General features: G+C 48.4%; 1 protein-coding gene across 1 annotated transcript in view; it reads left to right on the top strand.

Moving 5' to 3' along the window:
• Nucleotides 1-59: 59 nt before the first annotated feature.
• Nucleotides 60-24,842, top strand: part of LIG1 (DNA ligase 1) — an 876,776-nt gene continuing 851,993 nt past the window's right edge. Inside the window, exon 1 of the mRNA XM_069637540.1 lies at nt 60-190. The gene's annotated coding sequence lies outside the window, so the exon portion shown is untranslated. The remainder of the gene's footprint in view (nt 191-24,842) is intronic.

The raw sequence follows: 24,842 nt of genomic DNA, 5'->3' as shown, positions 1-24,842 counted from the left end.
ATGAAGCGGACGCTGAAACCCACGTGACGCAGAGCAGGCCACGTGATGAAGCGGACGCTGAAACCCACGTGACGCAGAGCAGCCCACGTGATGAAGTGAAGGCGGAGTGTTGCTGTTGTCGGTTTCTCGAGCGGGAACTAGAAAACTACCCTTTACGAAACGCTTGTGTCTCGTTTCCAGGCAGCATCAGGTGAAAGCATGCGATCCAGCTTTTGCAGTGAATTTTATATGCATTTCTTTTAGCATCCATCAACTTAGACGTTCTTATCCCTTTGCATGCATGCCTACCAACATTTCAACCCACATGTGCGGGAGATTACGTCCGAAAAATCGGGAGTTTCCCTCCTAAATCGGGAGGTTTGGCATGTATTGTTAAATTGTTAAGAGGAGCCCCTTTGAAACCTCTAGGAGTGCACGTTGAAGCTGTAATTCCTTGTGTTGCATTTATCACTTGTTGAAATTAAATATTGTAAGTACGTGGTTATCTAAACTTCTGGTTTTGAAATTACACGGGACAGCCTGTTGTTGGTATAGACACAGTAGCTGCTCCGAAGCTCATTTACGCTACGGTTCAGGCTCTGCAATGCCTGCAGAGGCAGTAACTGCTGTGCAGCTACTACACAGTCCCTATACATATATAATAGTACCTGCACAGGCTAAGGCTCGCAGATGCAGTAACTCCTGTGCAGCTACTACACAGACCGTGCTCTGGTGTAAGTGACTACATATCTAATAATACCTGCGCTGACACAGTAACTGCTGTGCAGCTACTACACAGACTGTGCTCTGGTGTAAGTGACAACATATCTAATAATACCTGCGCTGGATAATGCTCGCAGACACAGTAACTGCTGTGCAGCTACTACACAGACTGTGCTTTGGTGTAAGTGACTACATATCTAATAATACCTGCACAGGCTAATGCTCGCAGGCGCAGTAACTGCTGTGCAGCTACTACACAGACCCTGTACATATATAATAATACTTGCGCAGGCCAATGCTTGCATACACAGTAACTGCTGTGCTGCTACTACACAGACCGTGCTCTGATGTTAGTGACTAAATATATCATACCTGCGCAGGCTAAGGCTCGCAGGCGCACTAACTGCTGTGCAGCTATTACACAAACCCTGCTCTTGGTGTAAGTTTTTTATATATATATATATATATATATAATACCTGTGCCAGATAATGCTCGCAGATGCAGGATAATGCTCGCAGACACGGTAACTATTGTGCAGCTACTACACAGACCGTGCTCTGGTGTAAGTGACTACATATCTAATAATACCTGCAAAGGCTAAGGCTCGCAGAGGCCGTGACTGCTGTGCAGCTGCTACACAGACCCTGCTCTGGTGTAAGTGACTAACTGCGCAGGCTAAGGCTCGCAGACGCAGTAACTGCTGTGCAGCTACTACACAGACCGTGCTCTGGTGTAAGAGACTACATATCTAATAATACCTGCACAAGCTGAGGCTAGCAGAGGCAGTGACTGCTGTGCAGCTGCTACACAGACCCTGCTCTGGTGTAAGTGACTAACTGCGCAGGCTAAGGCTCGCAGACGCAGTAACTGCTGTGCAGCTGCTACACAGATCCTGCCCTGGTTTAAGTGACTGTCACAAAGTGTTTGTGTAGGGGTGATGGAGTTCTTTCTATGAATTGTTTGCCGATTCTTGTGGCGTAGTAGTTTATTTTTTTTATTCTTTTGTTTTTTTGCTTTGAGGACTGTTGCTTTGTACAGTTTGAGTTGTCTTTGGTATTTTATTTAATCTTGTCTGGTGTATTGTTCTCTCCATTTTGCGGTTGTTTTTTCAGTTCTTCTGTGATCCATTTTGCTGCCAGTTTTTTTTTGGTGGTGTTGCTTTGAATGTTTTAGCTGGTGCTAATTGGTCAATGGCCTTGGTGATCCAATTGTTGTCTGTCTTCTGTTGTATCTATGTTTGTATTGGTGGGATCTCTTTCACCTAGGTTGCCGTGGTGGGTTGATAGCATGGTGGCCTTGTCTGCTAGTTTTGTTGCAAAGTTGGGGTTGTAAGAAGATGATCTGTAGATGAGGAGGAATACTATGTTGGATTGGTCATTGAGTTCTATCTTGATTAGGAGGGATTCATAGTCTTCCGCGTTGGTTGTGATGATTCGAGATGCTCAGGTGTGTTTTTTTGTGTATAATTGCGATTCCACCTCCTTCGGTTTTCTCTGTTGGCATGAATTAATTTATAATTGTCGGGTATTGCTTCATTCGCGATGGCTTTATAGTTGTCTCAGCCAGGTTTCTGTAAGGAAGAGCACGTCTGTGCCTCCTTCGCTTAGGAGGTCATTGGTTTCTGATGTTTTGCCATGGATCTAATGTTGAGGAGGCTGCAGTGTAGTTTGCTGGATTTCCCCTTTGTGGTGGTGTTAGTATTGCTTGTTCTTACCAGTGTGTTGTTGGTTGGGTTTCTATTCCAGGTGGGGTTTTCCCTGTTGAGTCTTTTGGGTGGGGTGGTTCTTTGTTGGTCAGTCTTTGTCGAGTAGACCGATAAGGTTTATGTCTGGGTTGGTTCATTTCCGGGTGGTAAATAGGGTTGCTACCCCTCTGTTGTTCAAGTCTTGGTGATATAGGGGGTGTAGAGTGAGTGGGATGGTTTCCAATTTGTTTCTTGTTCTGGTTGGGGTATTGTCCATGGTGGAGACCGGGTTGGGATGGTTTATTAGTTGTCATCCGTTTGGTGTCCTGGTTGGGTCTGTAATTGTGAAGCTTGTTGGCTGTCGGTTCATTTTTGCTGTACTGTTTTTGTTTACCACGTTGTCGTATGTTGACAGGTGGCGAGCATTGTAGTCTGTCTTTGCTCTGTTATTTGCATGACTCCTTGGGCCATCTCAGATGTTTGTTGAGATTTTTGGGGTTGTGGGATCATTCTGGTCCGTGCCTTCCCGAGTGGTTTGGGATTCCTTATTATTTCTATTGTCTTTTCTGGCTTCTTTGTCTTTCTTGTGGCGAGGCATGATGCGTGGGTTGTGTTCCTTAGTGGGCGTCCTCTTTCGATTGGTGTTTTTCATGGTCTTTTGGGTTTAGTCTTTGCTGTTTGGTTTGTTGTTGCTTGTATTCGGTAGGTTGTGGGTAGTTGATAGGATTTTGTGGTTCCGTTTGTTTATTGCTTCTTTCTTTTTTGGATCCTTTTTCTTTTGATTTTTTTAATGTATTTTTTTAAAAAAAATTTTTTTTATCCTGGAGGTACTTTTCGTTATGGTTGTTGATTATTGGATTTTGCGCAAAGCAAACGTGAATATTGTGTGAAGGAGTGCATGTGAATACTGGCATATATTGGTGCAGTCATGTTAAGGAGAATTCTCATTTCTGTTCTAATTCCCTTCAACCTTAGAGACCCCCAGCTCTAGGACTTTTTAATTTTAACCCTGGCGTGAGTGAGACCCTTTTCCCACTGCATCATGTGTTTTGACCTTTTTGGATTATGTGTTTTCACTGTTTCGGGAGTCTGACAAACTCCATATGCATCTACTTTTTGTATGGTGACGCACATCAACTTCAGTGCTGTGTCACTGAGAAATCCTTTAGATTTCTCATAAGGTTTAAAATAACTACTGCTCCCAAGAATAGTAAAGTGAAAATGACTTTACCTTTTCTCTTTGTGGGTCCAGCACACACCATTTTATGGGGAGTGCTGGGGGGTTACCTAGTAGCCCTTTATCCTACATTCTCAGGTAACATTTGTATGTTGCCCTCCCTACTTTTAAATGACTAGTGGCAGTGGTTTAATTTTTTCTACCATTCTGTTTTTCTACCGCAGGCTGAACCCTCAGCTGCAGTATAGCACCCAGGGGTGACCATTTTATCAAAACGGCCCCTGTCTTCTTTTTTTGCCATTTTCTGTTTGTGAGGTCTTTCTTGGGTTTTACTCTGTGCGTCAAACAGATTGAAGCCCTTTGTTTGTCTTGTTGTTGGCACACTTCAGCCCTGAGTCCCGCCTCTGGCTCCAGTGTGTCTCGAAGGACAGGATGTGAGGGAGGGTACCGAAACTCCCCTGTCCTTTGTCTCTAGGGATACCTGAATGCAACCAGTCCTGAATGGCTGCCTGGCTGGCTGTCGTTTCAGGACAGCGACCCTGATGTGTGATTAACATCCTAGGCTGTGCATGAATGGGAGAAACCTGCTTAAAAGTCGAGCGTTTTGGGACTAGAGGCAGTCGACCACTGGGAGAAACACCCGACTAAGAAACCGCAAACTAAGCTTGCTACATCCTCCTGGACCTTTGAATTGCCCAGTGAAGCCCTGCTGTTGTGCTGAAACTCCCTTTTCAGACAGAGAAGCTCCGGAATGGACTTCTCCCCTCGGGTTAGTGGGACCAACTAACCCAGAGACGAACTCCACTGGACCATCTTCCCTGTCTGGCTGTACTTTTTCATTGCTGCAAGAACCAAGTGCCAGGGGTCGAGTAATCCATAGTCGAGTGAAACGTCTGAAATCCGGCTAGAAGCGCCAGGAGTCTCCTAAGGACCCTCCAGAAGCAGGACGACCAGAGCTAGAGTCCGCTCACCAGACCCAAGGAGTGAAGGAAGCCCAACCGGTACCAGAGATCCGCAACAGTGCTGTTTACTAAGCGCTGAAACCCACAAAGTGCCGCTGAACGGAAAAGAGCCCGTAGCCGCAAGTAACACCGCAGGAGCCCTACAGATGTCCTCCCTCTTGTCCCCAAGACTAAGGCTCAGGAATACGGGGTCTGCAACGCTGTAGCAGGACAGAAGCCAGCTGGAACACTCTTCTTCAAACCAAAGGTACTGTTTAGACTTGGGGTACTTGCCTCACTTTCTTGTAGTCTTGCTTTTCTCAGTTGGGAATTGCAGTGGCTTACATTTAGAGTTTATTCCAACTCTGTTTTCACAGCTTGCGACCCTACAAGTGATTTTCTAACAAACTCTCTAACTTTGTGCAAGGCATTTTGATTCTAAGAAGTGCCTCAGCTCCATAGACTGTTTCAAATTGACTTTGGCTGTCCTGGGTCCCTGCAGACTCTTCTAGCCCACTGACTTTGGCATGGTTTGTCCCTCATAGGTGGTAACATGTTTTAGACTGTTACTGCTGGGAAAGGCTTGTCTAGATTTCATTGGAAGATTTATTTGTCCTCCCATATACTGAGAATCTGTTTAACCTTTTTCCTTCCTTAAACCTTTCCTTTCTGCAACCTCAGAATCTGCAAGTGTGATATATAAATGCCATTACTGTCCTTGTGATTGAAGTCACCCCATGGTGTAGCAATTGTGTATGAAGCATATCCAAAGATTATCCACTAACTTGCTCTGATTCTGAAAAGACATTTTAAAAGTATATTTACATTGTTACATGAATTGCCTTTCTAAAGAACGCTTATTAAAAAAATGTTAGTTAAATAAATAACTTTATAACTGAAACCTTCAATGTAAGTGTCACTTGGCTACTTGTATTTACAGATTTCATTTGTACAGCTCACAGTTATCCCTCTTGAGATAGGCCTGGCTGCTCAGTCATACTGCCAACCTGTGTAGTTCAGACCTATACCAAAAGGTGGGCTTACCTAATACCAAGCAGATAAGTGTTGTGTAGTCTCACACAGTGGGACAACACCAATTCTTACCTAACAAGTCAGCATGGAAATGTATTGATTGTGGGGGTGCTGGGTTTCTGCTTTTGACTGGGATGGCAAATGATTCTCACCCAGGGGGTGCATGATATGTTTAGGCCTCTTTCTTCCACTTTGGCCCAACATGGTCTCAGGCTTTAGCCATGTCACATTGGGGATTGTGAGGGTAATGGGTGCCTGCTTTTGACTGGGATTGCAAAGGATTCTCACGGGTGCATGCTATGTTTAGGCCTCTGGCTTCTACTTTGGCCCAACATGGTCTTAAGCTTTACACTTGCCACAGTGGGGGTCTTTCAGCATAAGTGCAACTAAGCAAAAGCAGAATGACAATCTGTATTGGTCCGCATATCATCCTACAAACTGTTCTGAAGTAATCAGTAAGTCATCCCCAAATCTCCAAGAACAAACATGTTTCATGACAATGTTCTTGAAGTAATCAGCAGATCATCCCTGAATCATCCCCAAATCATCAGGGACAAACGTGCAATCTCTTGAAGTGATCTGTAGGTCATCCTAAAAGCATCAGGAACAAAGATTTTTCTAAAATGGGGATAATGTTAGCATATTCATTAAGTCATCCTAAACTCATCCCCAAATCATCGTCCACCATTCTGAGATATTTGCTGATGACTAACAGTGTGAGGACATCTGATGATGTGGGAATGACTTCTAGTGTAGTTTGATGATCATCAGATGTCCCAGGATGGTCTCTAAAGTCATTGTTTTAGACGAGGGGTGTGTCATGCCCGTGGAGCCAATCCGCTGGTTCTCTGAGTGATGTCTGCAGGTTAACACCTTGGCAGTTCAGGCTCCCCTCTCAGCTGCCAGTGAGCACTAGTAACAAGAAACCCATTAGACCCATGTTGTGAAAGCCGCAGGAAGTTGGATTGCAAAGTGCAAGGCACACACATCCCTATCACGTGTAACCTTCTAGGGGTGTGCTGTGCCTGCATGCATCATAGCTGGGGTTGCACACAGAGCATGTCAGGCACATGCCACCGTGTCAAGCTTTTTCATACAGCACCCTGCCCCTTCTAATGTAAATCATGGACTGGTGCGTGGTGTTGGATGGCGGGGTCTCGTGGTGTTTTGCTCTGTGCAGATTACACAGTTTGGCTTATTTTAGAACATTACACATCAAAAGCCATCCTAGACATCTGATAAGGGAAGGTGCATTGCACCCCAGTTCACCACATAAGGTGCATGGCGTGGTCTGTGAAAATGCGTGTCAATATGAGTGTCAATCCTGTGCCTGTAAGATAGCTCAGCAGGTTGAGCGTTTGCTGCTGTGAGCTGTGTATGTATGATCTGTAGGTCGCAAGCTCCAATCCTGGCAAGACCAACTCCTCCTTTCATCTGTCTGAGGTTAATAAATGAGTACCAACTTCGGTAGGGTGATATTGTATGTATATATGTTCTCTATAAAGCACTTGGGCGTTAGCGCTATGTAAATAACACATAATTATCATTCTTTAGTCCAGTTTCATGCCAGGGCGGCTAGGTCTATCCCGAATGTTTAAATACAGGTTTGCCCTGGGGGTGTAGTTAGCGCAGCTTCCTGCAAGAAAAACATGTCAAGAAATGTTTAAGGGGCCTGTATTGCATTGGCAGATTTGGTGGTAGGAGATCTCAAAAAGGAGCATGTAATCCACAGACATGCAAAGTGTACATGTAACTCTTCTCCAATCATCCTATTGCGCACCAATGGCCACTTGTGTTGCAACCGCGCATTGCCTTTCCATAATTTTAAATTGAGTGCACTTTTTATGAAGAAGTAAATTATACCGAGTCCCAAATAATTTTCGACTGCAAGAGGCCGAGTCAATACTCAAAACGCCCGCCTTTAAACAGGAACCTATTTTTAAAGGCCTTCATTTCAACAGCATCCTCAGCAGCGGGTGAGCCTAGAATCCTCGCTCGGCAGTGTTTGTGACTCCCAACATCCTTAGCAGTGTTCATCAGTCCAGGATCCTTTGCAGTGTGTGTGAGAGCCCAGCATCATTTGCACACTGTTTTTAGTCCAGTATCCGCAGTAGCGTTGGCGAGTACAGTATCAGCAGTGTCTCATCTGAGAACAGCATTCTGGAAGCAGACGGAGAAGTCAGGTTTCCGTAAGTGAGACCCATGAGTGCCTGCAGCCTCTGGCACCTCTGCCCCAAGGGGGGGGGGGGTCTCTGGCGGGGGCCTGGCTTCTCAGGGTACCTGCCCTTCTCCATATTTGGGTGGCCAATCTTGCAATGTGAGCCGAGGGTAAGTAACAATGTATTGCCAGTCCTGGGCACAGAAGCCTGCAGGGCCAACGTTGGGTTCGTGATCTTTTGTTGACATTTCTAGCTGCCTGATCGGGCAGTGCCACCTCCTGCTGCCTGGACCCGCCGCGCTAGCGCTGGCTGTTTGGCCCTGTATTGCCAGCTCTTGCTGCCTGATGCTGCCTGGACCTGCGGTGCTAGCTCTGGCTGTTTGCCCCTGTATTGCCAGCTCTGGTGCCTGGTCCAGCACTGCTAGCTCTGGGTGCCTGTGTCCATCTAAACCAGCAGCCAGTGGTTCCAAGGAATAGGCAAAGTTACCGGGCACACCAAGAACTATGGCTCAGGCTTCAATATATATACAGGGGACCTTTTCAGTTGGAGTGCAGTTTAGAAATCCTTCACCTCTGTAACATCTTCGTGCATACATATCACAAACACGGCATCTAACTTTATTTACCATGTACACATAACTTTTCTTGAACTAGCGGTACTAATCGACTATCCTCGCAGTTATCACCTTTTAAAACTCCAATAAATCAGCATAAAAATGGCCAAACAGGTCAACCTTTTATGCGCAGCCTCAGAGCTGAACCTCTGGAGCAGCCATTCCCGTCTACGTTCTACTTCCTGCATGCATGTGCATGTACACCATGTGGTTTGAATGTCATTGAGCAGGGACTTCTCTGTGCTGTAGGATCCCAGTGGGGGGAGGGAGAATGTCCTTGAGCAGTCCCTTCTCAGTGCTTTAGACCCCCAGATGTGTGAATGTCTTCGAGCAGTGTTTTCTCATTGCTGTAGAATATAAGTGCTAGGTCTGTACATGTCATAACATTTGTTAAGGTTTCACCAGATGCTGTAAGAGATATGGGTGCCTGACCTTTTACTGTACGTACTGTTTTCAAAGCTGGCTAAAAACCCCTTGGTCGCTCAGCCACACATGTACCATTTCTAATAATGCTCCTCATATTGCAAATTTGGGGCGATTGCGTGTGACCTGTGGTGTGTTGAACGCTTTGTGGACAGTAGGGCGAGACAGCGCATTCTCACAGCAGCTCTTAAGTGTGACTACTCAGAAATTAAGAAGAGTTGCTTTGCTAGTAACATTGACCCCACACTAGTGGCGCAACACCATTGAGCAGATCGGACTCAATTTGGGTTTATGTTCACTGACCTGGCTGACCTAAAGAGCCATGGACAGAACCTGGGCTTCGCTGTTAACAAAGGCTCTGCAATTACTAACATAAAGCATTTAACTGTTGGAACCTGCATTCATATGCATACATGTTTGGGAACTTGAAATCGTGATGAGGGGATTACATACCAGGGGAGTGAAAAAAAGGGCAGCAGGGACAGCCCATTTTCACAGCAGTCCTTAAGTGTTCAATATCAGAAATGAAGGAGAGAGTTAACTGTTTGTAACATTGAAGCTTCACAAAAACGGTTGTATCAGAAATAATGTATATAGAAGTTGGATGCCCCATTGCCCCCACACAAGTAAGTTTGCCCCTCCCCCATAGTCTTTGAAGTTAGCACCTCTCCCAACATTTAAAGGGTTGCCCCCCGACTGAAATTTTAGCTTATGTGCACCCCTGTATGCCTGTACTCCGGCAGCTCCTTGGACTGTCCCGCTCAGTGACTTTATGCCCCTCTCTTCAGTGATACCTTCCAGGAACCCTCACCTCTCCTAACTGGACACTCAATAGGCCTGCTCGTGCCACTTTCGCAGGAGCGATAGTGTGCCTCTGTTTGTATATGTGTTGTGTATCCATTTCACCAAAGGGAGCCAGGGACAACCGGCGTGTAAAATGGGAAAACATCTCTGAGACTAGTGGGGGCCCATAGCAATGTGTTTATCTCTTCAGTATAGAGGACCTCTCTGTCGTCGCATCCCTCAGGGGAGCACACATACCCCTTCAGGGGCCTTTTTATTGCAGATATGATATAATATGTAATTTCTAACGCACCTGTACACTGTTTCTAGGTGCGACAAGACCAGAGAGGGGAGGACAAGACAAACTATCATACTCTGCCTGTGTCATTCAGATCGTGCAAATGCGAGAAACGGGAAGAGCAAGGGGAAAGGGAGGGGGGAGTGCAAGGGCAAAACAGGGCAGTAAATTGTCAGTATCTGCAGCCAGGACAGTGCGGCTCTGGGTAAGTGCAAGGAGACGGGGCTGTAGGGTGGCAGTTACAGCCCTTAAGTGCGTGTTAGGCAGTGCAGGGTGACTGATCATGAGGAGCCTGTACCCCGTGAGGTGCTGATGGTAGCCAAGCAACCAGTCGGTACAGCAGACGGGTAGGTCAGGCAGGTCAGAGGGAGAGAGAGAAAGCAGAGGAGTAGAGGAAAGGTGGTCTGGCTCGAGGGTCAGGGAGGCCATTCCAGAGGCAGGCACCTGCAGAGAAGAGAGATGTACCCCCCATTCTCTTCCTGGAGAAGCATTGGAGGTAGCAGATCGAAGGGCTCCAGAAGGAAGGTATTTTGGAAGAGAGCGTTGGATGCAGTGCGGGCTTCGGCCCCAGAAAGCCTTGTGGCCAATGCAAAGGGTCTTGAACTTGATCTTTGCATCCACCCAGAACCAGTGGAGATATTTCAGGGCTGGAGAGATATGGTGCCTGGGCTTGAGGCCAAAGATAAGTCTCGCAGTCCTGTTCTGCATTATTTGCAGCGGACTGAGAGTAGAGGAAAGCAGATTGAGAAAGAGGCTGTTGCAGTAGTCCAGCCTAGAAAGAGCCTGACCTCTTGAGGCTGTGAGCTTCTGGGGGAAAGTGAGGAAGGTAAGAGTCCCTTTGGGGGGCGGGGTGCAGCTGGAAGTTGGACGTCTTGGTGATGTCTGAGATGTGTGGAGAGAAAGAGAGAGTGCAGTCGAAGATGACACCAATGTTTTTTGTCTCACAGGAAGGTGAAGGTGGAGGTCGTAAGACAAGCGGCCAGATTGAGAGGGAAAAGCAGGAGGAGAGGGGTCCCAATGAGAAGGATCTATGTCTTACTGGCATTAAGGCAGAGATCGTTGGAGGCGCACCAATCCTGAATCACAGGTAGACAGTCGGGAATGAGGGAGGAGAGGAGGCTGAGGGGAGCCTGAAGGAAAGCTGGGTGTCATCCGCATAACTCTGAAAGTTAGAGGAGAAAGTAGAGATCAGGTCGGCTAAAGGGGGTCAAGTAGAGGTTGAAAAACCAGGTTGCATGGTTGGAGCCCTGGGGGAAAGCCACCGGTAGAGCGAGGGGTGGCAGAGAGAAAATGACCAAGCTGGACCTGGGAGGGATGGTCCAAGAGCAAGGAGGTCAACTACTCCAGGGCCTGTCCCGTGATGCCCAGGTTCTCATGGAGTCGATTGATCAGGATGGTGTGGTTGACTGTGTCGAAAGCAGAGGAAAGCTAAAGGAGGATGAGGACAGAAGGGATGCTGGAATCCAGGTTAGAGAGCAGATCATCACAGGTGTTCAGGAGAGCAGTTTCCATGCCTGTGGCAGCTCTGAAGCCAGACTGATGGTCATGGAGACAACCAGCAGATTCAGTGTGGAAATTAAGCTGGGAGATGGCTAGCTTTTCCAAGAGTTTGCCCAGGAAACGGGTCATAGCGATCCGGCGATAGTTTTGTGCGTAAGTGGAAAAGGGGAAAGTTCCAGTGGTGAAAGAGTGATTACAGAAATCGGCCAAGGCTGGGGTGAGGGTGTTAATATGTTCCTTTATGGTTCTGGAGGAGCAGGGCAGCACCTGTTTGTACAACACTTTAATTGATCAGACCTGTCTAGAAACCTCATCAGGTGTTGTCGGAGAGAAAGGAAGCGAGAGGTCGAGATGGCCAGAGGGGTGCCGGAAGAGGGAGAAGGAGGAGATCAGAGGACAGGATGTGACTCGCCTGTCTCCTGGACAGCATACTCTCATGCAGTTGTGTGCTGCGAGAAAATGGATCACACAGTTTAATTTGTATAATGGACAGCGAGTGTGACACTGGTCCTCTGCCTACCTGCTGCCTGTCGGCACATGGCCTTGACCCACGATCACCAGCATTATTTCTGTGTTTTGGAACTTGAGTCAGACTCCCTGCCAAACAATAGAAATTAAGGTCTCCAGGAATCTGTTTAACTGGCCCTGGCTGCTTTAATTAAAGCAACATAACAGCCATTTAAACCATGAGTGCCTTGTTTTTGAAGAGGGTACCCGTAGAACTAAACCACTGGTTAGGGACAGTTTTGAAATATTTAGAGACTGGCCATTTTGACTGTGAAATTAAATAGTTGCTGAGGGTCAGACGCTTGAATAGCTACACACCATTCGCCAACAATACAAATGCCATGTTCGTGATGCTAAGTCGCAGTATATGACTACTCAAATTTATTTGGTTATTAATCACCCAGGTGAAGTTATTTTAAAAGTGATCAATCACTTTGTGCATCTTTGCCCTAACGTTGCACTTGTAGCCAAGTCACATTCAGCGCATGCAAGTTTTTTCCGGCCTAATTCCTGTCTGTAATTTTTACTGGGATGTGGCAGTCACAAGTGTGAAATGGATAGTGCTAACGTCCCCCTGCTCTGTGAAGTCACAGCTCACTGGGCAGGGGACATAAGTTCCTCGTCCTGTGTAGGGGGGGTTAGCCGTTCACATAGGTATGCAAAGGGGACTAGACGGGGGCGCAATGAAACCTAAAGGTCAGAGGTGGCTAACCGGTTAGACACAGCGCATTACATAGCCTAGCCTACTAGCCGCATATGATATAAACAATTCAGGGTTGAGCTGCATCACATGAGGTGGTAAGAAGATCGCACCGGTCAGTGGAGACACAGGAAGGGGTTGGGGGATAGGGGCTTAGGGGTATTGCATGGTGGCTGATGTGGGGTAGAAAATGGCATCTGCAAATGAATTGGTTCGTAGTTACTATCCCGCCAAGCGGCATTTTGGTATATGCAGTTATCTATTAATGGAGGTGAGAATGTCGAAGGCACGAGGATCTAGTGTCAGGTGGTTTTCGGTACGTAGCCTTCCTTCAGCACCACTGGTCATGAGGTAGTTTGTGCTGAACCTATGAACTAATCGAAATGGCATAAGGTGTATGGGGTCCGACGTATGTCCGCAATGCGAGTGTCATTCATAAATCACACTCAAGGTTTACATTTTCTTTTCGCCAAACCGTGGCAAGCGAACACCCGCTAACATTCCTGCCCACTTGTTCTTGCCCTTTGTGCTCTCTTTTGAACCAGCCTATTATGAACCAGACTTTTGGACCAGACTTCCACTGACTTTGCCTACCATGCTCTCTATTGAACTTGTCTATTGTGTCCTCCTTTGATCCCACATTGCTCATGTCTGAACTAGCCCACTGTGTCCACCTTCGATCCTGCCCACTTGGGCACCACTGCTCCAGCCTTATTTCACCCACTGTGCCTACTATTGAAGTAGCCAATTGCACCATTAGGCACACTATTGTTTTGACCTACCGCATCCTCCACTGTGCTCACTACTGAACCAACCTACTGTCTCTTCCACTGAGACTACGCATTGGGCACATTACTTGAAGCATCTGGATTAGGGAAGTTCCTGCTCACTGTGCTTAATGGTAAACTCACTCACTGCCCAATTGTGCCTTATCCTACCCCATAGTACTAGTCTCCAATTGCCCATCTTTTCCAGCCTGACTCTTACCGAATCCTCACCACTATGGCCACATTCCAGAGTAGCACTCGCCATGGCCTCCTTCCTACCATTATTCCACACCATTCACTGCACTGCACTTCACTTCACTGCAGGCAGCCGACGCGAGGTAAGAAAGCCCATCCGGGCCCTGCACACCTCTATTGGTGGCAACTAGGCCCCCAGACCCCCGGCGCATCCCTCTCCCACCCCGCACCCTCTTCCGGATTCCCGCTCCCCTCCCGCCTCCCAACCCGCCCATCCCCGCTCTGATTGGGCCGTGAGCCCTGGCCCAAAGGGTCTAGCGACCCTCCTCGCGCCGGCCCCTGCATTCACTGCAGGCAGCCGACGCGAGGTAAGAAAGCCCATCCGGGCCCTGCACACCTCTATTGGTGGCAACTAGGCCCCCAGACCCCCGGCGCATCCCTCTCCCACCCCGCACCCTCTTCCGGATTCCCGCGCCCATCCCCGCTCTGATTGGGCCGTGAGCCCTGGCCCAAAGGGTCTAGCGACCCTCCTCGCGCCGGCCCCTGCATTCACTGCAGGCAGCCGACGCGAGGTAAGAAAGCCCATCCGGGCCCTGCACACCTCTATTGGTGGCAACTAGGCCCCCAGACCCCCGGCACATCCCTCTCCCACCCCGCACCCTCTTCCGGATTCCCGCTCCCCTCCCGCCTCCCAACCCGCCCATCCCCGCTCTGATTGGGCCGTGAGCCCTGGCCCAAAGGGTCTAGCGACCCTCCTCGCGCCGGCCCCTGCATTCACTGCAGGCAGCCGACGCGAGGTAAGAAAGCCCATCCGGGCCCTGCACACCTCTATTGGTGGCAACTAGGCCCCCAGGCCCCCGGCGCATCCCTCTCCCACCCCGCACCCTCTTCCGGATTCCCGCTCCCCTCCCGCCTCCCAACCCGCCCATCCCCGCTCTGATTGGGCCGTGAGCCCTGGCCCAAAGGGTCTAGCGACCCTCCTCGCGCCGGCCCCTGCATTCACTGCAGGCAGCCGACGCGAGGTAAGAAAGCCCATCCGGGCCCTGCACACCTCTATTGGTGGCAACTAGGCCCCCAGACCCCCGGCGCATCCCTCTCCCACCCCGCACCCTCTTCCGGATTCCCTCCCGCCTCCCAACCCGCCCATCCCCGCTCTGATTGGGCCGTGAGCCCTGGCCCAAAGGGTCTAGCGACCCTCCTCGTGCCGGCCCCTGCATTCACTGCAGGCAGCCGACGCGAGGTAAGAAAGCCCATCCGGGCCCTGCACACCTCTATTGGTGGCAACTAGGCCCCCAGACCCCCGGCGCATCCCTCTCCCACCCCGCACCCTCTTCCGGATTCCCGCTCCCCTCCCGCCTCCCAACCCGCCCATCCCCGCTCTGATTGGGCCGTGAGCCCTGGCCCAAAGGGTCTAGCGACCCTCCTCGAGCCGGCCCCTGCATTCACTGCAGGCAGCCGACGCGAGGTAAGAAAGCCCATCCGGGCCCTGCACACCTCTATTGGTGGCAACTAGGCCCCCAGACCCCCGGCGCATCCCTCTCCCACCCCGCACCCTCTTCCGGATTCCCGCTCCCCTCCCGCCTCCCAACCCGCCCATCCCCGCTCTGATTGGGCCGTGAGCCCTGGCCCAAAGGGTCTAGCGACCCTCCTCGCGCCGGCCCCTGCATTCACTGCAGGCAGCCGACGCGAGGTAAGAAAGCCCATCCGGGCCCTGCACACCTCTATTGGTGGCAACTAGGCCCCCAGACCCCCGGCGCATCCCTCTCCCACCCCGCACCCTCTTCCGGATTCCCGCTCCCCTCCCGCCTCCCAACCCGCCCATCCCCACTCTGATTGGCCCATGAACCCTTCATCACTGGTCCTCCCAGGGCAGCCCTCTGCCCGGCAGCCCCAGCGGCTAAGGGCCCCATGGCCAAGGGCGGCTCCAACAGAGGCGGCTCCAGGAAGTGTCAGCAGGTGTCCGCAGGGGACGCCAAGGAAGCCAGCAACCAACAGACACCACCAAAACCGTGAGTGTGGAATGGGTAGGGGAGTAGAGCAATCACTCCACTCCAGAAAGCCCACGCCACTCTATCTTACCACCAAATAACATAGATTGCCATAATGTTAGCATGTCCACTCCTAGACAGAATTTGTGAAAGTTAGCATGTCCACTCTAGAACTGTGAAAGTTGGCATGTCCACTCCTAGACGGAATTGTGAAAGTTGGCATGTCCACTCCTAGACGGAATTGTGAAAGTTAGCATGTCCACTCCTAGACGGAATTGTGAAAGTTAGCATGTCCACTCCTAGACGGAATTGTGAAAGTTAGCATGTCCACTCTAGAACTGTGAAAGTTAGCACGTCCACTCCTAGACGGAATTGTGAAAGTTGGCATGTCCACTTCTAGACGGAATTGTGAAAGTTAGCATGTCCACTCTAGAACTGTGAAAGTTAGCATGTCCACTCCTAGACGGAATTGTGAAAGTTGGCATGTCCACTTCTAGACGGAATTGTGAAAGTTGGCATGTCCACTCCTAGACGGAATTGTGAAAGTTGGCATGTCCACTCCTAGACGGAATTGTGAAAGTTGGCATGTCCACTTCTAGACGGAATTGTGAAAGTTAGCATGTCCACTCTAGAACTGTGAAAGTTGGCATGTCCACTCCTAGACGGAATTGTGAAAGTTGGCATGTCCACTCCTAGATGGAATTGTGAAAGTTAGCATGTCCACTCTAGAACTGTGAAAGTTAGCATGTCCACTCCTAGACGGAATTATGAAAGTTAACATGTCCACTCTAGAACTGTGAAAGTTAGCATGTCCACTCCTAGACGGAATTGTGAAAGTTGGCATGTCCACTCCTAGACGGAATTGTGAAAGTTGGCATGTCCACTCCTAGACGGAATTGTGAAAGTTAGCATGTCCACTCCTAGACGGAATTGTGAAAGTTAGCATGTCCACTCCTAGACGGAATTGTGAAAGTTAGCATGTCCACTCCTAGACGGAATTGTGAAAGTTAGCATGTCCACTCTAGAACTGTGCAAGTTAGCATGTCCACTCCTAGACGGAATTTGTGAAAGCTAGCATGTCCACTCCTAGACGGAATTGTGAAAGTTGGCATGTCCACCCCTAGATGGAATTGTGAAAGTTAGCATGTCCACTCTAGAACTGTGAAAGTTAGCATGTCCACTCCTAGACGGAATTGTGAAAGTTGGCATGCCCACTCCTAGATGGAATTGTGAAAGTTAGCATGTCCACTCCTAGACGGAATTGTGAAAGTTAGCATGTCCACTCCTAGACGGAATTGTGAAAGTTAGCATGTCCACTCCTAGACGGAATTGTGAAAGTTAGCATGTCCACTCCTAGACGGAATTGTGAAAGTTAGCATGTCCACTCCTAGACGGAATTGTGAAAGTTAGCATGTCCACTCTAGAACTGTGCAAGTTAGCATGTCCACTCCTAGACGGAATTTGTGAAAGCTAGCATGTCCACTCCTAGACGGAATTGTGAAAGTTGGCATGTCCACCCCTAGATGGAATTGTGAAAGTTAGCATGTCCACTCTAGAACTGTGAAAGTTAGCATGTCCACTCCTAGACGGAATTGTGAAAGTTGGCATGCCCACTCCTAGATGGAATTGTGAAAGTTAGCATGTCCACTCTAGAACTGTGAAAGTTAGCATGTCCACTCCTAGACGGAATTTGTGAAAGTTAGCATGTCCACTCTAGAACTGTGAAAGTTAGCATGTCCACTCCTAGACGGAATTGTGAAAGATAGGATGTCCACTCTAGAACTGTGAAAGTTAGCATGTCCACTCCTAGACGGAATTTGTGAAAGTTAGCATGTCCACTCTAGAACTGTGAAAGTTAGCATGTCCACTCTAGAACTGTGAAAGTTAGCATGTCCACTCCTAGACGGAATTGTGAAAGTTAGCATGTCCACTCTAAAACTGTGAAAGTTGGCATGTCCACTCCTAGACGGAATTGTGAAAGTTAGCATGTCCACTCTAAAACTGTGAAAGTTGGCATGTCCACTCCTTGGCGGAATTGTGAAAGTTAGCATGTAAAAGTTGCATTTAGAAAGTGTGCCCTACAGCCTCTCCGTCAAGCTTAGAAATGTGCCCAATAGCCTCTCTGGTAAATTGAATTTAGATGTGTGCCCAAGATCCTCTGTGAAAGATGCATTTAGAAATGAGCCCAATAGCCACTCTATGAAAATTGCATTCAGTAGTGTGCCCAATAGACACTCTGGAAAGCCGCATTTAGAAATGAACCCAATAGACACTCTGGAAAGTTCCATTAGAAGTGTGCCCAATAACCTCGCTGTGAATTTAGTAGTGTTCCCAATAACCACTCTGTGAAAGTTGCTCTCAGAAGTGTGCCCAACAACCCATCTGTGAAATTTAGAGGTGTACCCATTAGCCGCAATGAGTTACATTTAGAGGTGTGCCCAATAGCCTCCCTGGTAAATTGAATTTAGAAATGTTCCTAATAGCCTCGCTGGAAAACTGAATTTGGAAGTATCCCCAATAGCCTCGCTGGAAAATGAAGTTAATAGTGCGCCCAGTAGCCTCTCTGTGGAAAATTGAATTTAGATATGGGCCCAATATCCTCTGTGAAAGCTGCATCTAGAAGTGTGCCCATTAGCCACACTGTGAAAGCTGCATTTAGAAGTGCTACCAATAGCATCCGTGAAAGTTGATTATAGAAGTGTATCCAATAGACACCCTGGAAAGTCTCAAGTAGAAGTTTGCCCAATAACCTCTCTGGAAAATTGAACTTAGAAATGTAGCCCAGTAGACGCTCTGTGAAAATTTGCATTTAGAAGTGTACCCAATAGCCTCCGCGAGTGTTACACTTAGAAGTGTGCCTAGCAGCCTCGCTGATAAACTGAATTTAGAAACGTTCCCAATAGCCTCTGTATGGAAAATTATACTTAGAAGTTCGCCCGGTAGCCTCTCTGTGAAAGTGATTTTAGAAGTTTGCACATTGAAAGAGCATATAACCATTCTTACCACACCCCACGCTTACTCTCTCCTTTACATCACCACTCAACTAGAACACAGAGATACTATGACACCATTCGGTATAACTGTTCCCATACGAACATCCACCGCTTACTCCACATCATTCTATGTAAACACTGCTGGTCTCACACCCCCAGCCAGGCGTTCTCCTCAGGCCTAACGCAGCCACATCCGTTCCGGATAAATCCTGCCAGAACGAACACATTCTCCTGATCTCTCAACCACCACACCTACCAATAAGAATCAGCTACTACTTTGTGTACCGCACGAGCTGCACACATATCCGGTGCACACACGCACCTTTTGACTCTCCCTACTCTCTCTACTGATCTGAACTTCGGTTCCCAAGGGCGTTCAACCTACCAGCGCCTTCAGACCATACCAATGGTATATAAGGCGCTATATAAGTGCAAAATAACAATAACAATAACCATCACCCTGACAAACTTCCTACCTCCTCTCCAATCCAACAACATAAACTGTTCAACAAATGAAATCTCTATGAAGACGGCAGCCAGTACCGCCCTCGGTCCTCTTGAATAGTTATAGCCTTTTGCGACACCTCCCACGCCTCTTATCCCACTCCCGGTCCACACTAGGAACCTGACATTAGGTTCTCGCTTCCCTAACCACAAAGTCACTCTAAGGTTGATAAGTCAACACACCCTGCCCACACCTGATGAGTGCATCCTCTCCTCATGCTCCGCAGCCATGCCCAAGCCTTCTCAACCTCCCAACCTTCCCCTTTCCACTAATATTTCTCCACCAACTATTACCCCACAACCCCCTTCTAACCCTAGCACAGGAGAACTTACACACGCTCCTCTGCCATCCGCCATCAAAGGAGCACTCATCAGTGCTCGCTCACTATTAGCCCAAGCCACTGAGATTGCAGACCTTATAACAGCCAACCCAGCACTCTCCTTAGCCCTACCAGAAGGATTAAATATTATCAGGGCAGACAGAAACTCTGGCAAAGGAGGAGGAGTGGCCTTCATCTCAAAAACCCACCTGGGCCTTAGAGCTACCTCCCTTACCAGCCTCCCTTCTGCAGAGCTCCTGTCAGTGAAATTCGCACTCTCGCCCACCCAAACTATACTCGTACACCTCATCTACCGTCCCCCTGGCCCAACTTCCTCTTTTGAGTAAGACATCACTAACCTCCTCTCCAGCAACACCAAACTTGGATCCCAAACCATTATCCTGGGAGACCACAACCTAGGTCTACAGGACCATAACGACACTCGCGCCCTAGCTGTGGACTCAATCGCCCAACTGGGTTTCAAACACAGTCCCAAGACCGACCCACTACAATGGTCGAATACTGGGCTGGGTGTCTGACCTCAACTACTCCATCACAATTCTACAAAATGATCCAGTGGCATGGCCGGACCACCAATTCATCTCGCTCTCTATCCCTGGATCCACCCAAACCAGAAATTGTCGAAACATCACTATTGAGTCTCCGGCCCTTTATCAATAACATCCTGGACGAGTCAAAGTTCAAGTACCTTGACAAACTGGTTGACCTATACAATGATACTCTTAAACCTCGGCACCTCTCGGACTAAGAAAAGCTAAACCCATTGCCCATCTTAACAAGTGGTTCACACCTGAACTAAAAATCCTTAGAAATACCAAAAGGTCAGCGGAAACCACATGGCGTAAATCACCCACCAGTGATGATAAAATCTTGTTCACCTCAGCAGCTGCAACCTGCAAAGCGGCGATCCAATCTACCAAAAAAAGAAGCCTATAACACCAGATCAAGTACCAAAGAGCTCTTTAGTAACCTAAAGGAGCTTGAATCCCCAGCACCTCCCTCCCAGGACTGCACCAAGGATGTGGAATGGTGCACAAAAATCCAGCAATCACTTGCTGACAAAATCACCGTATTACAAAGCAAGATTGATTCTAAAAAGACTAGCCTCTCAAGCGGCCAGCATCCCGAACCAGCGCTAGAGAAAAGTCAGCCGCATTGTACACCATTCGCGTTCTCCGAAGTAACACCAAAGGAAGTGGAAGACCTCATTAAAAGTCTGAAACCTTCTCATTGTCAAGCTAACATCTGTCCAGCTTCCGCCATTAAGGAAGGAGCTAAAGACCTTGCCCCTTTCATCGCCACACTGATAAACTCATCCAAGTCCAATCAAGTCCCCAACAAACTTAAGGTAGCTTGGGATGTGCCTCTCCCAAAAAAAAAAAACCTTGATCCAAGCATCCCAACAAACTATAGGCCCATTACCACCGTCCCCTTACTCTTAAAAATTCTTGACTGAGTTGCATATCTGCAAATTCAGAAGCATCTAGAGGAAAATTACCTTCTAGGCCTTAGACAATCCGGTTCAGGCCAAGACATGGAACGGAGACGGCTCTCTTAGACTTGAAGATCCAAATGGACGAGACGAAGGACAAAGGCAAGCTAGCTATCTTCCTACTCCTAGACTTGTCAACAGCCTTTGACCTCGTCCACCACCAAATCCTCACTGGGCACCTCACCACAGCTGCAGCATTCTCCACCAATGCATCTGATTGGGCAAACTCCTTTCACTCCAATCGGACCACCAGTGTTTCCCCCACCCCCCCATCAGCCTCTGCAGACCCAATTCCCACACTTTGCGGAGTTCCTCAAGGTTCATGCACGTCAGCCATATTATACAACATATTTACGAAGCTCCTATTCGATCGCCTGGACCACTTGGGTGTCATCTACACTAATTATGCGGATGACACCCAAGTCCTCATCCCCCTCACTGGCTGCTATGACCAAGACTCTAAACTACTGAACGATATTGTTATTGTTATTTTACATTTATAAAGCGCTCACACAGCCCGCAGGCATCGAGGTGCTGTTACAGGAATTGTTTTTTTTTTTTAGTTGCGTAATTGTGTTTTTTTTTGTTTCAGTTACGTATTTATAACGCGCTTAAACACCCAGAGGTTTTTAAGCACGGACCCGGGGATCGAACCGGTTGTTGCTTCGTGTCTTCTTGCTTCCAAGACGCGCACGCTGCCACTGAGCTATCCACCCGGGACAATATCTATCTAGAAATCCAGGCTTGGATGGCTACCAACAGTTTATGCCTTAACGATTATAAGACCAAGCTCCTGATTGTTGGCACTCAGGCACGCCTAAACAAGCTTGACCCTAGAGACTCATCCTTCGACATTGACGGCAACGCGATCAAAGTATACAAAGAAATAAAAACACTCTGGGGTCCATCTTGACTCAACACTGTCCCTCAAAAAACAAGTCAGCAGTTTGGCGGCCTCCACAGCCTTCACCAATAAGCTAATCTACAGTTGTAACTCTTACCTGACTACCAGCAGTTGCCTAACGCTAGCCAGAGCATTAGCACTGTCAAAAATTGACTACTGCAACACAACATACTTCCTAGGCTCTTCTGAACTTAACCTAAACAGGCTCCAGATCCTCCAAGATAATTCACTGAAAGCAGCACTCAGCCTACCCAGGTCCAGCCACATCTCCACTTTAAGGCGTAATGCCAACTCGCTGCCAGTTCGTGACAGAATCACTCGCCGTACCTTGGTTATTACGCACAAGTACCTCACAAACACAGCCCCTAAATACTTGTCCGATTAAAATCTGGAAACACCAACCTCCCCGCACCACCAGATCGGCCCTTTCTCACTGCCTTGCAGTACCTAGGTTCAACCTAAAAACGGCTGGAGGAGCCAGCTTCCCAGTCCAAGCAGTCAAACGATGGAATTCCATACCCCTCTTACAGACAAGAACCCTCCTTCCTGACGTTCAAAGCCGGAATAAAAAAACTGGTTGAGCAATAAGCCCCTCCAATGAGGTACCCCTCGTCTGTATCTTGCTACCGTCCCACACCCCTACTCTGCCTGATGCACTTATGTTTATGCTATTTGACAAATGCTCCTTGATGTCGGACCTATCTGTAACCATTGGTCTTCCCAGCTGTTACTGTATTGTGCTTTTCAATGTATGTAACTCCCAGTTTTTCCAGTGCCCAGTTACCTCAGGTTTCGGTGCGCGATATAAATAATAAACAAGTGCAAGCGATGAGCAGGTGTGGACTGACCTATAGGGCAATGGGCGAACCAAAACGCAAAATGCTGGGGTGGGCCAGTGGTATTGGTCAGAATGGGCCAATGTGTGCCAGTTGTGAAAAGGTACTTCACCATGCAGTGATTTGTTTTGGCCAGTGTTACTGAATGAATATTCTTTAAAATGCACAATTGCATCACATTTTATTCACACACAAAACAACTTTGGTCCTACTTAAACAGTGTGCCACAACCGAATGAATTGCAATTGGCAACAGTGGGCCATTTTTTTTATTGTGCCTGTGGCCATTTTATGCCCCAGTCTGACTGAAGAGTCTTCAGAATGGTACTATAGAAAGCATGACACTCTTTGATCATTGTAGGATACAGTTGGGATACTCAGCCAAAAAGAAAAATAATGTTTAAGAAAGAGCACTCTTATGAATGTAACTGTCATGTGAGATCATGTCTGCCCAGCATTGCTTACTGCGGGACCCGTCACATTGATGTAACCCACCTCCCCTTAAGCTGATTTAAAAAAAAAAAAAAAAAATAAAAAGCACAAAAAAATAAAAACCCTCCCACACACGAACGTGCAGCGACAAATGGTGGGGAGGGCAACGATTACTGGTGGAGTCGGGTGCCAAGAATGGTTGGGGGTGGGGAGGGACAGGCTGGTTGTGGGCGGGGTGGTACAGGGGCCGGGAATGTCATGGGTGTGCATGTAGCTTGCAATAACAGGGTTCTTGAAGGGGCACAGCGTTTGACAAAAAATAGAGCTGGTTATCAAGGAGCGTTGGAAGATGCAGAGGAAGATTGCATAGGCAGTTGAGATGGCGAGCTGGTAGGGGGACTGGGGAAGGCAACAAAATAAAAGAGAAAGGGTGGGGTGTCAATGGGGTCACTGACTGGGAACAGAGGGGAAGGGTTCAGGAGGGGGCCCACAGCCAGGCCAAGCTGGATTAGTACTGGGGGGGGGTTAATAGTGGGGGGGGGGGTTGCTAGGGGATGCTGGATAGGAGTGGGGGTTGCATGTGATAGGTGGCTCGAGACGTTGAGGTAGGGTGCGCCTTGGGGGCATTGGTGGAAGGAAGAGCAGGCATTGCCCTCTGTACTTATGAGAGTATCATTCAATTCACAGACAGTCATGCACCACAAACGCACACACGTTGGGAGACTGCAAGCGAGGAGTCAAGATGTCTCAGGAGAACAGCCCTTGCTTTGACATGTTTGAGGACCCCATGGTCCAGTTGGAGGAAGTATTGATGGAGGAAGAGTCACCCAGCACAAGCGGGGGATTAAATGCAGACGATGCGTGTTGGGACCGTTTCAATATTTTGGCTAAGGACAGGGTGTGGGAAGCAGCGGGAGGAATTAGAAAAAGGAGCAGGTAACCGGCTTAAAGGGGAGGGAAAGGGGAGGACTGATTCAGGAATTAGTGAAGAAGGGATTGGATCAGGGTTGAGTCAGGAGGCACAAGGGCCCAGGAAAAGACCAGGAAAGCTGATTGGGGGTGGGTGGGCAGAAAGACACGGAAGGACCTGGAGGACGAATTGGTGGCAGTCAGGGCCTGCATGGGGCATAAGGATGAGTGGGCAGTGGGCCGGGGATCCTGTTTTTCCTTGAGCAAAACCCAAATTCAGTTATCTGCTTAACAAGCTCAGTCGGTGGTATTTACAGGTTAAGCAGTGATTGCTGCTTCACGTAGAATGCTTGGCCATTGACCAGCAAACCTGTGTCTGTTATTACTGCACTGCAATGCCACTGGAAGTTCTCCACTCAAACTTGAGGTTGTGTCCTTGGTAGTGTGAGAAAATCTGAAGGTGTCTCACCCGCCAGTGCCCGCGGATCGGTCATCCAGGTAGCCAGGATACAGCCATCGCTTTCGGATCCAGTTCCTGGGGATGGACCAGTGTGGGAGGATCACCTGTACGAGGGGTCTTTGGGGAGTAGAAGTGGGACACCGAAGGGTGAGATGTGGTAGCTTCCCTGTAACTGGATACCTGGGAAACCCAACACCCCCCTCCCCGCCCGACACAAACATTTTGTCACAGACAGTTCACCGTGAGCAACAATGGACTAACACCAGATCTGTATACCTGACCAATACCATGATCAGGCAACTGTGGATCATTATACACACTTAACTTCCATCACACATCCCCACACAGATAATTAACTATGCGGACGATACCCAAATACTCCTACTGAACACTTGCTGCTACGACACAGATTCCAAAAACCAAAACGAAATATATCAGGCAATCCAGGCTTGGATGGCCCTCCATGAATTGTGCCTTAATGACGACAAAATCGAGCTAATCC

This window comes from Ambystoma mexicanum, chromosome 1q (genome assembly GCF_040938575.1).
Source record: "Ambystoma mexicanum isolate Mex_15411 chromosome 1q, UKY_AmexF1_1, whole genome shotgun sequence".
NCBI lineage: Eukaryota > Metazoa > Chordata > Amphibia > Caudata > Ambystomatidae > Ambystoma > Ambystoma mexicanum.
Note: the sequence above shows the minus strand (reverse complement) of the source record. Positions and strands in the feature narration are given on the sequence as shown.